At 42.0% G+C, this 17,771-nt stretch overlaps 1 long non-coding RNA gene across 1 annotated transcript; it reads left to right on the forward strand.

Moving 5' to 3' along the window:
- The first annotated feature begins 3,811 nt into the window (after positions 1 to 3,811).
- On the forward strand, positions 3,812 to 7,402 carry LOC137850296 (uncharacterized). The gene is made up of 2 exons (XR_011092445.1): positions 3,812 to 5,005; positions 5,144 to 7,402. It is a non-coding gene; the product is annotated as an uncharacterized lncRNA (long non-coding RNA).
- The last annotated feature ends 10,369 nt before the right edge of the window (positions 7,403 to 17,771 follow it).

Consider the following 17,771-nt stretch of genomic DNA (forward strand, 5'->3'; position numbering starts at 1 on the left):
AAGAAAAAAGAAACAAAACAGATAATTATCTAAATACCTTGATACCTGGACAACAGAAGTCCTGAAGTCAAATGTTTCCTTCCATGGCCTGATGCAGATTTTACAAGATCAAAGAAACCATATACCTTTAAGCCCAAATCTCATAAGGCACCCTTTACAACCATGGGTCCAGGCTCAGCAGGGCCGTGCTTGTGTTAACGAGTTGTGAGGTGTCCATCACAGACAGGAGGTAAGAGTGCACATCAGTCTTTGCCAGATGGGTCTCATCTATAAGATTTCTTTAAAAAAAAAAAAAAAAAAAAAAAAAAAAAAAAATGCCTCCCCCTTCCCCTTCTGTTCTAAAAAAAAAAAAAAAAAAAAAAAAAAAAAAAAAAAAACTTGTATAAAAATTGATAATAATTAATAAATAAATAAAAAGAAGCACAGGGTTTTAGCTCACTTTTCATCCTAAATGAAGGAAAAGACACCATAGCACCATAGAAGTTAACCTACTAAACTGAGCCCATTATAGCACAATCAAGCAATGCTGTGCTACATACATTGTTCCATAGAAATTTTAATGAGGGCAAACTAGACTGTGGTCATGCTCTTCTCTGATCTGAAGATCATTGGGTTCAGTCCTCTGCTCTTGTGGAAACATAGCTAAGTGACCTCAGTCAAAAAAAAATATTTGTAAATCTCCATCTGTGAAATACAGGTAACAATTGTCTTTCACAGACTTAGTTTTGTCCTTTTGTCCTTGAGCAAGCAACTGCTTAAAGCCCACAACAACATGTGCGAGGGTAGCCATGAGCAGACCTACATACCACGTAGCTGGAAGATCAGAGTTCAACAGAAAAGGGTCAAAGAGTCCTGAGAAGCACCTCTCTTCTGGAGAAAGTCACCCAGGACACCAAGGCTACAACTGCAGTAACAAACAATGCGTCTTGTGGCCTCTTCCTGAGCCAAAAGTAACGTTCCTGCAAAATATGCAATTAACAAGATGCTAAAATTGTCTGCGGCTATGAAAGTACTCCGAAACAATCATTTTTAGCTCTCAAATTATTTGGATAGACTCTTCAAGGAACCGGGTAAACATACTAGTCCTGCAAGAACCATTCTCAGCTTCAAATTCGTGTGCCACCTTATTCCTGCAGCTACAAATCTCCTAAACATTTATGTTCCCTCTCCTTAGCATTGGCAAAGCAGTCACGGTATTGTAGTCAGATACAGCTTCACAGCTGCTCAGAGCTCTCAGATCCAGCTGGAGCCCAGAAAATCTAAAAGAAAGACTTGTAAATGGGAGAGGGAAGGTGGTCAGTGCTCAGGCTGTGCCTGGGATGCCACAGCACATGGAGGGGGTGCTGGTGGCCCCTCAGTGCTACACAAACAGCTGTGGGAGCAGGGACTGCAAGACAAGACATTTTATTTCAGCTGCTGGAAAAGCAGCACCAAAATTTGAGGTTGATGCTTAGATGCATAACAGATTTGGGGTGGGATCTGTGAAGTGAGTAGGCAATTTGGCAGCTTCCTCATGGACCAGCATCCGTGGAGCTGTACGTATCCTTCCTGTGCCTGAGACTCAGAGCATAAGGAAGGTGAGGGGAGATGCTTTACTGCTCCCCAAGTAAGCTTGAAAAAGCACTTGGACTGTTTTTATGGGTTTCACCTGTTAGCATCTGGCTCTGAGGTTTGCAGCCACCCAAGCCGTGGAGCCCAGCACGCTGCACCAGGTGCTCATGCTTCTGTGGGGGAGCTGGTCTCCAGCTCGGGGACTAACGCAGACACCTGTGGATGCCTTCTCCAAGGGTTCCTGTCCAAGGGACATTTCACATAAAATACAGGACTCCTATTAGACAGGAAAACCCTGGGACTGTCTCCTTCCTTGTCACCACCCCCAACCCCCCTTTAGATTATTTTCCTACATCATGTCTTGAATTCCTTGTTGTGTCATGATCCAGCTTCACATATACATCTCTAACCTCTCACGTGAACAGTCCAACCACCACATTTTATAGTATTGAGTAAGGACAGATGAAGTTTTGTTTTTGGAAACCATGGGTGTAAATGCAGGAGGGGAGAGCATTTGTTACCGATCTTCAGAAGCAAAAGGAGATGTACATCTCTGGCCTGCCTGGCATCACCCTGCTGGCATAGACGGTTTCCTGTTGAATACTCAAATACCTGAAAATGACCCTCTTTCCAGATGTTAAGATCAAAGATTAACTTTATCCATGAACTTAGTCATACACCCAGAACTGCCTGGTGCCAGGCTGGAAGTCCCAGCAGGTTCTCAGGGAGCGATCCAGCACAAAGCCCTGCTGAGCCACACATAAACCTCTTTTAAAACACAGCTATTGTTCCAGCACATAATTCATCTTTTGCCACCCCTTTTTTTGTCTGTCTAGGGATTCCTGAGAATAGAACTTCTAGAAAAGAAAGAGCAGAAGCTCCAAATTTTCTCCAAGTCCCTGGGAATTTCTCCTGTGCTTTAGCTCCTTCTCCAGGGTGAGAAGTCCCTGTCTGCTCCCATGCGCATATGATAAACATATGGATGGTTAGGAAAAAGGGCTTAGCTTTCCTTCCTCCTAAATCACTCTTTCAGTGATCTACTCACAGAACGTAAAGAAGTTTATTTTTATCTCCCATTTAAGACTCAAACCCAACGGGACATGATATAACACGCAAACTTTGCTGAAATTCACTGGAAAAAGAAAGCCTTGCACGTTTTTCTTCCATCTCTCCCCCACACCTCCCAGTCCATACCAATTATTCACCCCCAGAATGAGAAAGTGCTGAGGCTGTTACTTGGTTGTGCTTGATCCAGGTCCCGTCAGCTATTTCCTGCCTTCCAAAGCGCCACCTGGCCCAGCTGTGGCCAATTTAACAACTAATAACCAGCCGAAAGAGTTGCAGTGGATTTATCGAGACATCGTTCATGACTACTGTGCTCTACAACAGACCCAGCAGTGCCCAGAGTTTGCCCACCATCTACTCTTGCCCACAAGACTTTTAGATTAAGGTCATTCAAAAATAAATGAGTAATTCCCTAAGCACAGAAGCTGTAGGGCAGACTCTGCCCTTCTCTGCCTGCAAGGGACTGGGATGAGAAGGAGGCTTGGTGCTGGCTCCCTGTGCCCTCAGCTGAGGAGGATGTCTCTGCACTAGACAAGGGCAGGAAAAAGTCAGAAGTCTCCAGGTAGCCTTGCCTGGGAAGACAGACAGACAGACAAAGGAGGTGTCCGTCTCGCATGGTGTCCTATGGCATTGTGAACATACCCTAGGCAAGGCTTATTCTTTTTTTTTTTTCTCTGTTAAATGAGCTGTATCCAAAGTACTCCCATTCTCGGTGGAAAACATCGCAATAGTCACTACCCCTTATCCACTTCTTTAATTATTTTTCTCCATGAGAGGAAATAATTCTATAAAAATCTTTCAAACTTCAGAGCCAATAGAGCCAAGTCCTGGTCTCGCCTTCTGATTAAGCAATGGGAGAAACAGGGACTCGTATAATAGGGAGAGTGTCCGAAAGGGTAGCAAAGCAATGCCATGCAAATAGCCATACAACAGGAACTGGGGAAGTTGCTGTTTGCAAAAGTTTCAAACCTGCTTCAGAAATGGGTAGGAGACGTTTCAAGATAATTGCAGATCCTTGCTTCATATTCAAATCAACCCTAATCTATTTATTTATTTATTTATTTATTTATTTATTTATTTATTTATTTATATTTTTTTTCCCCTCTCCCTCCTGTGAAAACAAAAGGAGAAGAAAGGAAGTTGTTATCTGTAGAAGTTGCTCTTGCTGCTAGCATGTAGTGTACAAGACATTTTCTTTGTCTAATGTTACAATGAGGTTGACAAATCCAACAATGCTGGCAGTGTTTCCTTTGTAACAATAAAATTTTAAAGGTGTGGCAACTCTACCTTTTTATCAGTGACCCTGAGGGATTTTTTTTTCCTCACCTTTTCTAACCTTACACTATTTTTATAGCTGCAGTTGCTGGCTCTACACAGTAGCTAAGCATTACTGTCTGGCGTGGAGGCACTGGGAAGATGGAGATGCACCCACTTGGTTTGTTTATTTTTCAAGCTTCCTCATTATTGTTGTTTTTGTGGGTTCAAGTACTGTGGGCCTGTCAGGAGATTAAGAGGCCTTTCCTGGCTGCTGAAGCCATTCTCCAACATCTGCCCTGTCCAGAGGGAAGCAAAGCTATGTTAAAGGAAAGGAAAAAAAAGACACCACAATTGTTAGCTCTTTGCTGGTGTGTTTAGGCAACGAGACCAGAGTGGTCAAGCTGCAGAAAAGTTTGCTCAGTTCTGATCAAGAAAAACAAAAAAGCTTCTGGCACATAGGTTTTCATCTTACCGTAAATCAAAGTGGTCTCTCATGAACAAAGCCCTTTTCATATTTTACAAACTATAAAACACTCCAGTGGGTGTTTACTTGTAAATGACAAAAAGAATGACATGCAGATTTTGCAGTATGTTGGAAAACACTGGTCAGAAGTTAGTTTATATTTAAAAGCAGTTATTGTAAACTTGATTGTATAACATGCTGATCTTTAACAGCAAACAGCTGCTTATTCCTCTCAGACATTTATTTTCCCACTTTTCTTCTAAGAAAATGTTTTGAATACTGGGTAACAAAAGGATTTCCACACCATGTAGAACGTTCATGCACATAAAGTCAACATGTGAACATTTTCCTGGGACATCGCCTGAAAGCTCACGTGGTTTTACTACCAGCATTGTACCCAGGGCTGAGAGATACATCTGCCACACAGCGCAGCTAAACAGAGCTTCGTTTTCATGTCTGTGTTTCAAAAGGCTGCTCTTTAAACCGTTCCATCTTGTCTGTAGCCTCTGGAATATTGTCTACCATGAAGAAATGGTGAGAAACATTTGCTGCCAGACCTGGCTCTCCGAGGATGAAAATTGACAGCACATCCTGACCCTAGGCCACAGTCAGCAGCCAGGGCATGACAAAGAGGATGTTGTCACCGTGCTGTCTATCTGAAAACCAAAGGTATAGATGTACACATCATCAAATGCTCTCTTTGCCTTCTATAGGTTGTGGGTTTGAAGCCTTAATTAATCAGACAAGCTCCACGGGAACTTGGAAATAGAGCAAAGCCCAAGCAGGGCTTTTCCTTCCCATGTTTAGGTCAGGAGAACCTGGAGCTGGCTGGCTGGTGTGATTGCGGACCAGCAGACTGGGCTCTTCAGAAGAGAAACCCACGGCAGCTCTTCAGCAGCTGTAGCAGCGAGAGCTGGGAACGTTTGAAAAGCAACATGTTCAGTCCTCGAGGGACGAGGAGCGGGAGGTGCCTCGCATTGCTCAGCGCCGATGTGAATGGATGAGAAGATGCCACGGCCAGGGGAGGCCCGTCCAGCTGCCAGCCACAGGAATGGCTGCAGGCAGGGCTCTCAGCCTGCCTCGTGCCAAGCTGGTTTGGGCACCACACCGAGTGAAAATAAGAAAATAGAGGCATCCCTACTGACTTACCCCGAGGGGAGGACAAGGAACAAGTGTGACTCTGCCATCAATAAGTGGTAGGTCTCCTCTCGCTTGATGTTAGGCAGGGAGTTAAATTTATGCTGGCTGCCACATGTTCCCTCTCTAGTCAGCGGAGCTGTTTGCTGGAGCGACTGCTCTGTTTGTTTGTTTAGGATGGGAAGAATCATGCTGTGGAAGTGCCTGTTTCTCTCCTTTAATTAGAGATGGCGTCTGGAAGGCTCTCTGAGTTACAAACATCTACGCTGGTCAGATGAGACTCTTCTGAAGCAAGCAGTCAGAAAGGGCAAGCTCAGGGTGTTTGGGTGACTTGGCTGGGGACCTAACCATATCTTTCCAGCAGGTATGAATCATGTGGCAGGGGAAGGCTCATGTATTTCTGGAAAACAACATGATTGGGGTTTTACTTAAAAACAAGTAACAAAACAGTCATTAAGCGATGCATGTTCTCTGGCTGGTATGCATCATCAATGGTGTCCACCATGTCATTGGCTCTGACAGTCCCATCCTCTAAAGGAGATGCAATATTAGGGCCAAGGAGGGGTGGAAGGACAGGCAAGGGAGCTGCTGCTGTGTATGATAGCTGAGGAAGCAGATGAGTCTCTATTCACCTAGAGTCACTAGGTGAATTCAGTTTCTCTTAGCTCTAATGTTGGATCACAGAAAAATCTGGTATAGCATAGGGACACAGTAGGTGCAAACCTCATCTGTACAGGGTTTTTAGACCTATTTTTGATGAGTAATGTCATTTCTTGTACTCCTTTCCAGTGATTTTTGATGACAGTAAAACTTCAGATCTTCCTGTTTCCAGTAGGAAAACTCCAAATCTCATCTTCTCTGTTGTCTGTTGCAAGTATTATTATTATTATTATTTTTTGGACCAAGTGATAGGCAAATGGTATCACATCTATGCACAATTCCCACTGAAGTCAATGAAAGTCTGAAGTAGGGACACAACATAAGGGCTGCGTACATCTGCTAGGCTAGACACCACTAAGCAGATGAGGGGGTTATCCTGAAATGTACCTCTTTCGGTTTCAGATGGGGTAGAGTTAATTTTATCTGGCCGTGCCATTCACATTTGCATCACTGTACTTGTGCCAGTAGCTTGTGCAGTCTTGACGTATGGCTATCTGATTCCACCATGGGTTTAAGATTAAAATACCTATTTTATCTGCAATGCCTGAGACTAAGACTGCATGAAGTGACGTACAAACACATACTTAAATAACTGATGTCTGAAGTCCATGGCAGTGCACCATAAACATGGAAAAAGTGTGAAACAGCTTTCTCCTAGCTTATATACTCCACAGAAACCACACTATGGGGAAAATTTTACACCTGGGTCTCATCTTGACACAGCTGAGATACAGATGGGGTGCCTACCTACACCACAGTTAAGAAGTGCTCTACAGTCATGAGTTTAAATGGAGCAAGAAAATCCCTTCTCAGATGAAAGTACACACTAACCCAACCAAAGAAAGTCTTTGTCTCTACAGACTGACCTGCTTCATGCCCTCCTTAACAAGGACCCAGTGCATCTGTCTTGTTTATCTGTTTGATTCTGAGGTCTTCTTGCATCCAGGGCATGATCCTGACTGCTCTGCCTCCTTCTGCAAGGTTCATTCAGCTAAAACGTTGATGTTACAAGACCACTGTCATTAGCACAAGTGCTGTTATTTGTTGCTACTTGTTATGGAAAAAAAAGTCTGACAGCTAAGCATAGTTTGAAAGTTTGAAGGACGACTTTGTCTAAGTTTGTGAATAGAGAGAGCTGTAAATATGTTAACAAGGAACAGGATAAAAATTGTGATCCCAAAAGTTAATTCTAAAAAAGTTTCTTGGTCTTACTTGATTTTCTAGGTGACCACCAGATTGAAGAGTAAACATTGTACCATTCAGAAAACACACGCTGGGGATGGAGAAAGTTTTTCATTTGTTTGTTCTGTCTGTTAAAATTATACTGTGGTTTCTGAATCATAAATCATGGAGCAGAGCTGGAGCTCTATTAGCTGTACTACACAAACTCCATCCTGCGCATAACTTCCCTTTAATCCCTTTGTACCCTATGGTGGAGTTAATACATCCACCTGCGTATTCTCCAGTTGGTAAACACAGAGCAGGTGAAATCAGGAGGAAATTTAAATGAGATCAAAAGACATGTTCAAAAGAAGGGCTTAAGCCATCTGGAATCCCTCAGAGCTGCCAGTCACACGTAGGAGACCCGCTGGCATCTCAAGAGGAATTTCTTGCTTCCCTTTCTTCTCGAGCTGGAGGAAGTTCAAATGAACACTCAGCTCACAGTTGGCACTCGCTTTGTGAGGGGGTTCATTGTTCTGGGAGGTGAGGTCAGACGCAGATTGCAAGGACGCCCAGATTCAAACCCTAAAAGGTTGCTGCTTTTGTTTAGGGAGCTCTTCAGCACAGAAAAAGTGGATTACTCTTTGTTGGTGTGTTTTTGTTTTTTTTTTTTTCCATTGTTTCTTAACATACTTTAACTTGTCCTACATCTTTCTTTAACTGAAGCAGAACAAATCTAGGAAGGCCACAGGAAAATTTGTTTGGCTTTTTGTTTGGAAAGTCTCTTTATTTAAAAGAAGCAAAAGAAACAAAATAAGCCCCAAGCCTTTGATTTCAAAGAGGCTGGGCTGGCTACATGGTAAGTCAAGAAGCTATGGACTGCCCTGCTATGATTGGAATAATGTGTGCAGTTCCATGACAGAATGAACAGGATTAGAAATCTAAAGTAAACAAATACACATTTTAGTCCTAAAGTCAGAACTGCAATTACAGGGAACCAAGTGCTTCAGACAAACATCCAGCAGCATCTACATATCGAAAAGGAACACTGTGCTCCTCTTCTCCTTTCCCCAGGCTTTTACAGCAGGCTTGGCAAAGGGGTGCTCAATGCAGCAGTGAATTTATCACATTCAGAAATGGATTCAGCTCCCACCTTTAGGCTAACTCTTTATCTCAAACTTTATCTTGGACACTGCATTTGAAAAGACACAACCCAAGGGAACAGAGACATTTCTTTACAGAAGCTTCCAGACATTTTTTGTCACAGGGAAGGAGCTGGATAGTTTCAGAAGTCTTGGGTGGAAGGGGGAGTTGGCTTTTCTGGTGGTCTGCCAAAGGAGGGCAAGTGGGTTTCTAGGAGAGTTTGTCATTTTACCTCCTTGCTGAGAAACCCCAAATCTAAGACAAATCTCTTTAGGTACTTCTGTGGTGAGTTTCAACCATATCTGAATGGGCCTGTGTTTGCCCTAAAATTTATCATCCTTTTATGCTGCCTGGCAGCAAGATACACACTGCTCCGCCTTCTAGGGGAGAAACACGTACCTCTTGGAGGAAACCAACCTTGCATACTTTGCAGGAGGGGCATAGCTGGGTCTCTATCTGTTCATCCAGTGCCTACAAGACCTACCACAGCGCTTGGTAATGGTACCTGGCTAACACTGACTCCAACGCTGTGCTCTGAAAGGCAATGCAGGGCACAGAGGCATCATGGCACTGTGGACATGTAGAACAGGCTCCTAAAATACAGGTCTCTAGCATGTTCCTAAGGACAGCGTAGATGTAGTCTTTAGTCTATATTTATTTTGGCCTCAGCGTATAAAGGCTGATATTTGCATGGGATATTAGAAAATATTTCATTACAGCAGTGTCTCTGAAGTGGAGACCACATTTTAGAAGAGCTCATAAAGCAAAGCAAAGTAAAAATATCCTTTCATGTCTCCAGGAGAGACTTAAGTACACACATATCTATCATAACTGAAGCCCACAGAACCTGTGTGTGCTGAGCAGTGCTTCATAGCCTAGGAAGTAATAACTTCAGTTGTAGAAACCCAGGAAGACTCTATCAACCACACACGTTCCTAGAAAACAGATACCTTCCTCTTTAAAATACTTTATAAACTCATAGAGACTTTCACTAGAACACACAAACATATCCTTCAGCAGCAGATTGAATTTAAAAAAAAAAAAAAGAGCAAAAAAAAAAAAAACAAACACACACACACCTCACTGCATTAAAGCAACTCTTATTCTGAATAATTTTTTATGGCTTTTAAATAGAAAAACTATATGCACTGGTGGTGTTCAGCTGGCAGTTCAGAAATTGTTGTGCTAAAGTCAAAGAACTAGGTAGAAAAGCAAGTCCTTCAGCAAGTTCTCTAGTTCCCACTTCTAAAACCACAGATACATACAAGTAATTGTAAAAAGAATTGACTATATCCTCTGATATTTTGCAAAGAATATTACAGTAAAATAGTCAGAATTAAAGGGAGAACGAATGATGTTGGGGTCTGTAAACAAGGAGCCAGTGAAGCTGTGGAGTGCCTGCAAGCAGAGCACTCATTGTACCTGGATGGAAACAGTAATAGATAAAATGAGTTTGAACTAACCCCAGGCATATGGCTGTAGGTGGAACCCAAACACTGGTATCAGTCTTGCTTCAATTCTTCTGTGCTTTCTTGCTTCCCGAAACATAATAGTCCTTTCTTTTCTAGAACTTCCATATTTTAAACGTGAGTGTTCAATAGTAAGGTTGTAACTTTTTGTTCTCTATGTTTTTCCATGAAAAGAGGTCCATTTTAGCTCACATTTCACTACCACATGAAAGACTTACTCTTCATCCAGTCTGAAGTGGGCAGGAATGGAAGAACAGAATGAGGTAAGCAAAGTTTACAAGCCTGAAAAGCAATAGGTATTCTTAAGATCCCATCTGAGTGAAAGGTGCTTTAAGGATCTTTAGAGGGCTTGTATTCTAGGGAAAAAGCCCTACAGAAAAGCCAGAAGAGTAGGATGGCAGCTCAAGGGGAACAGGGCATTATTTTGTGTTTGTTTGGACACTGATATCTTGGTAAGGGCAGGTTTCACCCCAAATATGCAACTACTCCTCACCTTTTTCTAAAATACAGAAAACTTGGTTTCTGAAAACCCACAAGAGAAAATTAACTCAGCCACTCTGTCAGAGATCACTCAGACTGGCTCTCCTCACCCTGGGCCCACAGACAAAGAGCTCAGAAAAGGTTGCAGCTCTGCCATTTTCTCTCTGCTATTCAGATGTTGCACTTCCCAGTTCTCACTAGGTTTAACGCTTGTTGCACAGAGCTGTGATCTTAATTTATTTACTAATCTAGGGGGAAAAAAGAAAAAAAAAAAAAGAAAAAAAAAAGTTTGCTGGGTTAGTAAATTGTTTCAGCTCACATACGTGTATGTGTCTCTCACGCTCCACAGTGAGTGTTAAAGAGGGCTAAACAGACAGACAAGAAAACAAAGAGAAAGAAAGGTTAAAAAAAATAAAAAATCACAGAAAGGTTGAGGCTAGAAGGCACCTCCAGAGGTCATCTGGTCCAACTCCTGCTCCAGCAGGGCCACCCAGTGCAGGCTGCCTAGGACCATATTCATGTGGCTTTTGAAGATCTCCAAGGAGGGAGACTCCACAGCCTCCTTGGGCAGTCCGTGGCAGAGCTCCATCAAAGCACAGAAGTACTGCCTGGTGTTCAGGTGTAACCTTCTGTGCTCCAGGTCATGCCCTTTGCCTCTTGCCCTGCCGCTGGGCACCACTGAAAAGCACCTGTTTCTGTTTTCTGTGTGTCTGGATATTCATACAGATTGATGAGATATCCCCTGAGCCTTCTCTTCCCTAGGCAAGTGTGGTGGATTGACCCCAGCCAGCAGCCAAACACCCACACAGCCGCTTACTCATTCCCCCCTCCCAAGATATGGGGAGAAAACAGAAGGAAGGTGGGAATATTCATGAATCAAGATAAAGACAGAAGAATAAGTGAAGCAAAAGCTGTGCACACAAGCAAAGCTAAATAAGGAACTTGTCCACTGCTTCCCATCAGCAGATCAGTATTTAGTCTCCTTCTGTTAAGCACATGACAGTTACTTGGGAAGACAAATGCCATAACCATGAGCATCCTCACTTCCTCCTTTCCTTGAGCTCTTACTGCTAAGCATGACATTGCATGACAGGGAGTATCCCTTTGGACCTTTGGTCAGCTGTCCTGGCTATGTTCCCTCCAACTTCATGCCCATCTACAGCTCATTTCCTTTGGGGCAGAGCTGGAAAAAGAGAAAGCCTCAACATTGTGCAGACACTGCTCAACAAAAGTCAAAACACTGCTGTGTTATCAGCACTGATTTAGTCAGAAATCCAAAACACCTCACCACATGGGCTGCTCTGAAGGAGATTACCTCCATTCCAGCCTGACCCAGTAGAGCAAAACAGTCCCAACTCTCTCAGCCTTTTCTGATAGGACATATCTTTTAATTGTCTCAGTGGCCCTTCACTGGGCTCTCTCCTGCATGTCCATGCCTCCCTTGTACTGTGTAGCCAAGTACTGGACCCAGCCCACCAGCTGCATCTCACCAGTGCTGAGTAGAGGTGAAGGATCACATCCCTCAACCTGCCGGCAACACTCCTCCAATGAGTGGACACCATTAGCCTTCTTTGTGGCAAGGGCACATTGCTGGTTCATGTCCAGCTAGGTGTCCACCGCGGCACACAGGTCACTTTCTACAATGACTTCTCTGCCAGTCAGCCTTCAGCATCACCGGTGCCTGGGATCTGCAGAACTGGCACCCAGGCCGGCCTAATGAGAGACACAGAGCTGCAGTTATTTACCTAATGGGAGTGAAGGAGTTCATATTTTCAAATAAAATAAACAAACAAACCAAACAAATATCCCAGATACCTTGCTGGATACTTTTTCCTTATGGGGAAATGGTGACTGTGTGTACCAATGAAAGCTTATTCACAGTTTATGTAAAGGATTTAGAAAGCAGACATGCTGCTCTTGGCTAGACACTACATCCAGAGAGGTTCCTACCTACCAGAATCACTAAAGTTCCTCTTTCAATAACTTCAGAGGAATTCTGCCATTTAGAGATCTTGAGAGTCAATCTCTTTGTGTCTAGCGTGCTGTGCTTTGTTCAAGCAAATCCAGAGACCTACAAAAGTATATCTTGCTTTGCTGGCTATTGAAAAACATCATATCTGATTTTCACATTTTGTGGATGGTTAGAAAAAGTTTTATATTGTTTTCACAGCAAAATAACTCAAGCTGTGGTGAAGTTAGAGGTTTGAATGACAATTGACTCCTACAGGTCCCATCTGCAATATTCAGGAAGGAAGAAATACGTGTTTCATGGATTTCATGCTGCAAATGAGATTTTCCTTCATTTATGAGAATTATAGACAACATCTGAACTCAAATACTATATCCAACATGGGAAGGATTTATATTTAGCCCTTCTGTTGACACAGAGGCCATTCACAGAAGTAGGAGGTACTGGAAATTTAGGAGCCAGCGATCATGATTTGATTACCTTTGTTCTGTATAACTAGAATAGAGTCCAAACCAGTAAACTATATACATCCTTGAGGCCTGAAAAGGGCCAACTTTCTACCAAGCTGAAAACAATTGACTGAAGTCAGTTGGGAGATGACTCTAAAAAGAAAAATGTTAATTAGGAGATATTTAAGAGTATTTCACTAGATGCTAAGAAAGCCACAATACCACAACTGGGAAAGAAGGCTGTACTGGTTACAAAATAACCTGACTTAGAAGGAAAGCAGAAGCTAAAAACATTTTTAAGAGAATAAATGAATGAAAGGATGAATTGATAATAATGAATACAGTTTAGGAAAGAGGAACTGTAAAAGGATAATCAGAGAAAGAAAACAACCACCCAAGTAGGATTTTAAGGTTGGCATATCTGAGAACAAAAAAGTATTTTCCTTAGTAGACCAAACCAGAGAAGAAGCCTAACAATGGTGTTTCTTTATTACTGGAGAGAAATGATGGCATTACTGCTTTAGAGGACAATGTTTTATCTCTATTTGGGAAGAGAACCTGTGGAGAGGAACTGTTTGCAAACCCCTTTAAAAATATGTTTAACCTTGAAGACTTAAATACTTCCATATCTAAATTTTAATCCTCTCACATCTTTTCCTGTCTTGTTTTTCTCTTTTCTACATTTAACCAGTCGTGTTCAGTTCTTTTCCACTTTCCATCTCAGTCTCATAGGCTGCTAACTGGGAAGATCTCCTTCACTCTCTAAGGATGGTGTGGATGCCCTGTGAGAGCAGTGCCCAGGCCTGGCACAGCAACCAGCTGGCTCCCAGCTGGGCTACACAGGGAACATGATGGTTTTAGGGTACAAAACCAGACTCTCAAGAGCAACTGTTGGTGATACAGATCACCCACCTCTCTCCGTTGTTTGTGTCTGTGCTGTGATGGTGGCTGTACCTCCACCTCTGTCAAAGACAGCTCAAATCCCCTCACCTGTAGAACAAGACAAGTTCATATGACAGAAAAGCAAAACACAAAGCATCTCCTTGCCTTACTCACACAGTTTTCATACAGCTTACTTGCCTTCAGAATATTCATCGGAGTCAGCACCCTTTCAAAGGAAAGCTAAGCCCTTGGCAAATGTCCACTGGCAGGATTTCTTGCCCAGAGACACCCAGAGAAATGCTATGGCTCCCCAGATCCATTTTTCCTTTCCCTGACCATGTGGGATGTAGACCACCCCTTTGAAGAAGGTAATATAATTACTACTGATCTGCATAAGCTAGCAGAAAAAAAGAATCACAGAATCATAGAATATCCTGAGTTGGAAGGAACCCACAAAGATCATCGAGTCCAATTCCTGGGTCCCTAAAGGACCACCCAAAAAAATCAGACCATGGATCTGAGAGCATTGTCCAAATGCTTCTTCAACTCTAGCAGGCTCAGTACCATGCCCTGGGGAGCCTGTCCCAGTGCCTGACACCCCTCTGGGTGCAGAACCTTTCCCTAACCCCCAGCCTGACCCTCCCTGTCCCAGCTCCATGCCGTTCCCTCGGGTCCTGTCGCTGTCCCCAGAGAGCAGAGCTCAGCGCCTGCCCCTCCGCTCCCCTCGTGAGGGAGCTGCAGGCCACCATGAGGCCTCCCCTCAGCCTGCTCTGCTCGGGGCTGAGCAAACCAAGGGGCCTCAACCTCATACATCTTCCCCGCCAGACCCTGCACCACCTTTGTTGCACTCCTTTGGACACACTCTAATATTTTTATGCCCTTATTATACTGTGGCACCCAAAACTGCACACAGTGCTTGAGGTGAGGCCGCACCAGCAGAGTAGAGTGAGAAAACAGATCCCAAGGCTGCGAAGTCACATAGCTTTGCTTTACTGGCAAATGGTTAAGATATTGTAACAGTGCCAAGGGACCATGACACACCATAAATGAATTAGAACTGGATTAAATATATAGATGTTAATGAAGATGGGAGAATCACATTCCAGTACTGCCAGGTTCTGTAGTCAGCCCTGCTCCAGTTATCATTTTTTCAGCAATGACTAAAAGAAAGAAAACATGAGGCTTGAGAGCCTTAGAAACCACAAAGACAGCAGGAGGCATTATCTGAGTCTTGAGGGCAATTGCTAGATCTTTTCTCATATGCCAGTTAGTGTTACTGATATTGTTTCTTCCAGTAAATCCTGTTGGAATCCAGGTTTCCAAATCACCTAACCCCCAAATTTCTCATTTACATGGCACAGCACAATTCACAGGGCAGATTAAGAAACAAATGACTGTTTGGCTGAGGGGACGAGATCTCCTCAGGACATGTCTACAGGGCTGGGCCTCCTACAGGGCCCAGCCACAGGGCTTCTCATAATCACTTGAAAATTTTTTTAACCAGTTTCTTCACATTATAAGATTATGCTCTACAGCTGGTGTACAGGTTCCTCTGAACTGGGCTTCTCTCAGCCTTATTGTTGGAAGAGTTTCTATTTGCCTAAATTAATTACATACTTGCTGGGCCAAGACTAAAAGCTTGGAACTTCAGAGATGAGTTGTGAAAACTAAAGCCTATCTATAGATAGTTTAAGGCAAGGAAAGCTAAGATTTTATGTACATACTTGCAAAACTACATCTATTATTGGAAGGCATGTCTTCTCTGAGCCACTGTTACAGATTTCCTTCTAGATAAACACAGAAAATAAGGCCTACCATACTATTAGCAAAGATATTTAGCCACTGAAACTGCTGTTGTCTGAAGAGATTTTCCATGCCTGGAAATCAGGCTTCATAAGAAAAACAATGCTGGGTGGATTTCAATGATATGGATTTCAACCATATCATTAACAGAATGGCAAAATCTGAGAAACTGTTAGCACCAACTGTTGCTCCAATAGAAGTTCTCTCTCCTCAAAGAATGCAAAATTTAGCTTTTTTTGAAAACCTTAGAGATGAAGCATAACAAAAGTTGGTCACCAAGGCACATAACTAAGTCTAACTTCTCCCTTTTCAGTTACAGATAGACTTACTAAAATGGAAATGCAATGACTAATTAATAACCACAATGCTCATTAACATTTAACAAAAAGAATACTTCGTTTATTTATGCCATTGGCAGCACTTACATAGTTTCAAGGAGTTTGAAAGCATGTTCTTTTAATAAGTTCAGATGGCGATTCCTACTCAGATAATCTCCTTTTCCATCAAGCCTTGAAATCAGCAGAGAATATCTGCCTCACCGGAGACATAGTCAGAATCTCAAGTCAAAATCTGCATCTTCTACTCAATTTTACTCCTGAGTTCTGAAATATCATGGTCTTCTTATGACCACAATGGTGTGATGACAAGGAATGACCTTTCTTTGTTTTTCCAACAAAGGATTTTCAATTGAATTTTATAGAAAAAGTGGAAACATTACAATAAAGGACTATGGGGCTGAGAAACAGTCTAAGCTGAGGGAAATTAGTTAAAGCTAGAAAAGTAATAAACTTGAAACATTCTGTTTTTAGAAATTGCACACAACAGAACAGTTTGTGTATAGCTTACATTTCAAAGGCCAGGGATTAGAACAACAGATTTGTGTTAAGACACACTCAGGAGAAATAGGTTTACTCATACAAGATAGAGGACTATCCAGATACTGTGAAAAAGCAAATTATAACTGACATGCCAGAAGCGTGACTGAATGCAGAACTCTTGGGGCTAGGGCACATCTTACTGAAAACTAAATTATGTGCTTTTTAAAAGTAAATAAACATATATAAAATTGATAGTTCCAGCTTTAGTATCCAAGCAAAAAAAAATGCACAATTAATCAGACACTGGATGGAACAAAATACCACAGTTATTACAAAATGGTAAAGGTCTCTAAAAAGACAGTGCCACTTATGGACACTAGAGGTTACTAGCTTGTACCCAAGAGGAATGTTTTTTGTTTTGAATTGGTTGTTTTTGAAGCAAAGAAACATTTTTTTATGTTTGTATGTGAGTCTGCAAATGACAGTGGCTGGGTTCTGCTTCTTGTTGGCTTTGGCTCACTGTGCCATACAGAACAAGTCAACTAACTTCTCTGTGCATGTCTCTCTCCAATGGTAAAACTCCAGTAACTTCTATCTTTGTAATCTTCAGACTGTACTGCAACTTCTTTTGTTGTTATTTACTATCAGTATCAGGCCTGACATAATGAAATGCCATTTTTGTTGATTCTTCTAGTGTACTATGGCATCACCAATAGTAAGGATAGAGATCATGGTACACAGAGATCACTCAACAGCTGCGCAGCTCATTCCTTAACAAAATACAACAAAACACAGCAAATCAAAACAAATGAACAAAAAAAAAAAAAAAAAAAAAAAAAAGATTATTTCTTTATTTATTTAAATTTAGAGTAGATGATATAATATTAATAACCATGAATAACTTACTCAGTAGTGACTGACAATGAGTAAAACAAAAACTGAAACAACCTTTCCAGTAGATAACCCTCCAGGAATATCTGTTTCTACAAGAGGACTAAAATACAACAGCCTATCAAACATTCTGGTAAAGACTAGTTATAGCAGTTTGCTAATGAGAAGACTGACTAAGCAATAGTGTTAAAAGGGTGAGTGACCTTCCTTCATCTATGAGGAGCTATTTTGTTCATTGCTTCTGTCATGACAATTGTTATATTATATACTTGTTACGCATTATTTAATTAAGTATTTAATTATAGGTTTCCATCCACAGCTACCTTTAATCATAATACCAAGGAATGACACATGGTGAAAAGGCTGAGATGGAAATGGAAGAGTACAGCCAGAAACAGGGAACCAGGAGACAAGTTTGTGAGTAGAAATCATGAAATGGAGAGTCCTAAAGAAAGATGAATTCTTTAAAAGCATTGAACAACTGTAGAGGTTTAACCAAGAACAAGATCTCCACCCCTGGCAAAAGGAGAAGCAGGAAGAAAAAAGGAGCAAAAAATATTGATTTTTTTTATG

Source organism: Anas acuta, chromosome 1 (genome assembly GCF_963932015.1).
Source record: "Anas acuta chromosome 1, bAnaAcu1.1, whole genome shotgun sequence".
Classification (NCBI taxonomy): Eukaryota; Metazoa; Chordata; class Aves; order Anseriformes; family Anatidae; genus Anas; species Anas acuta.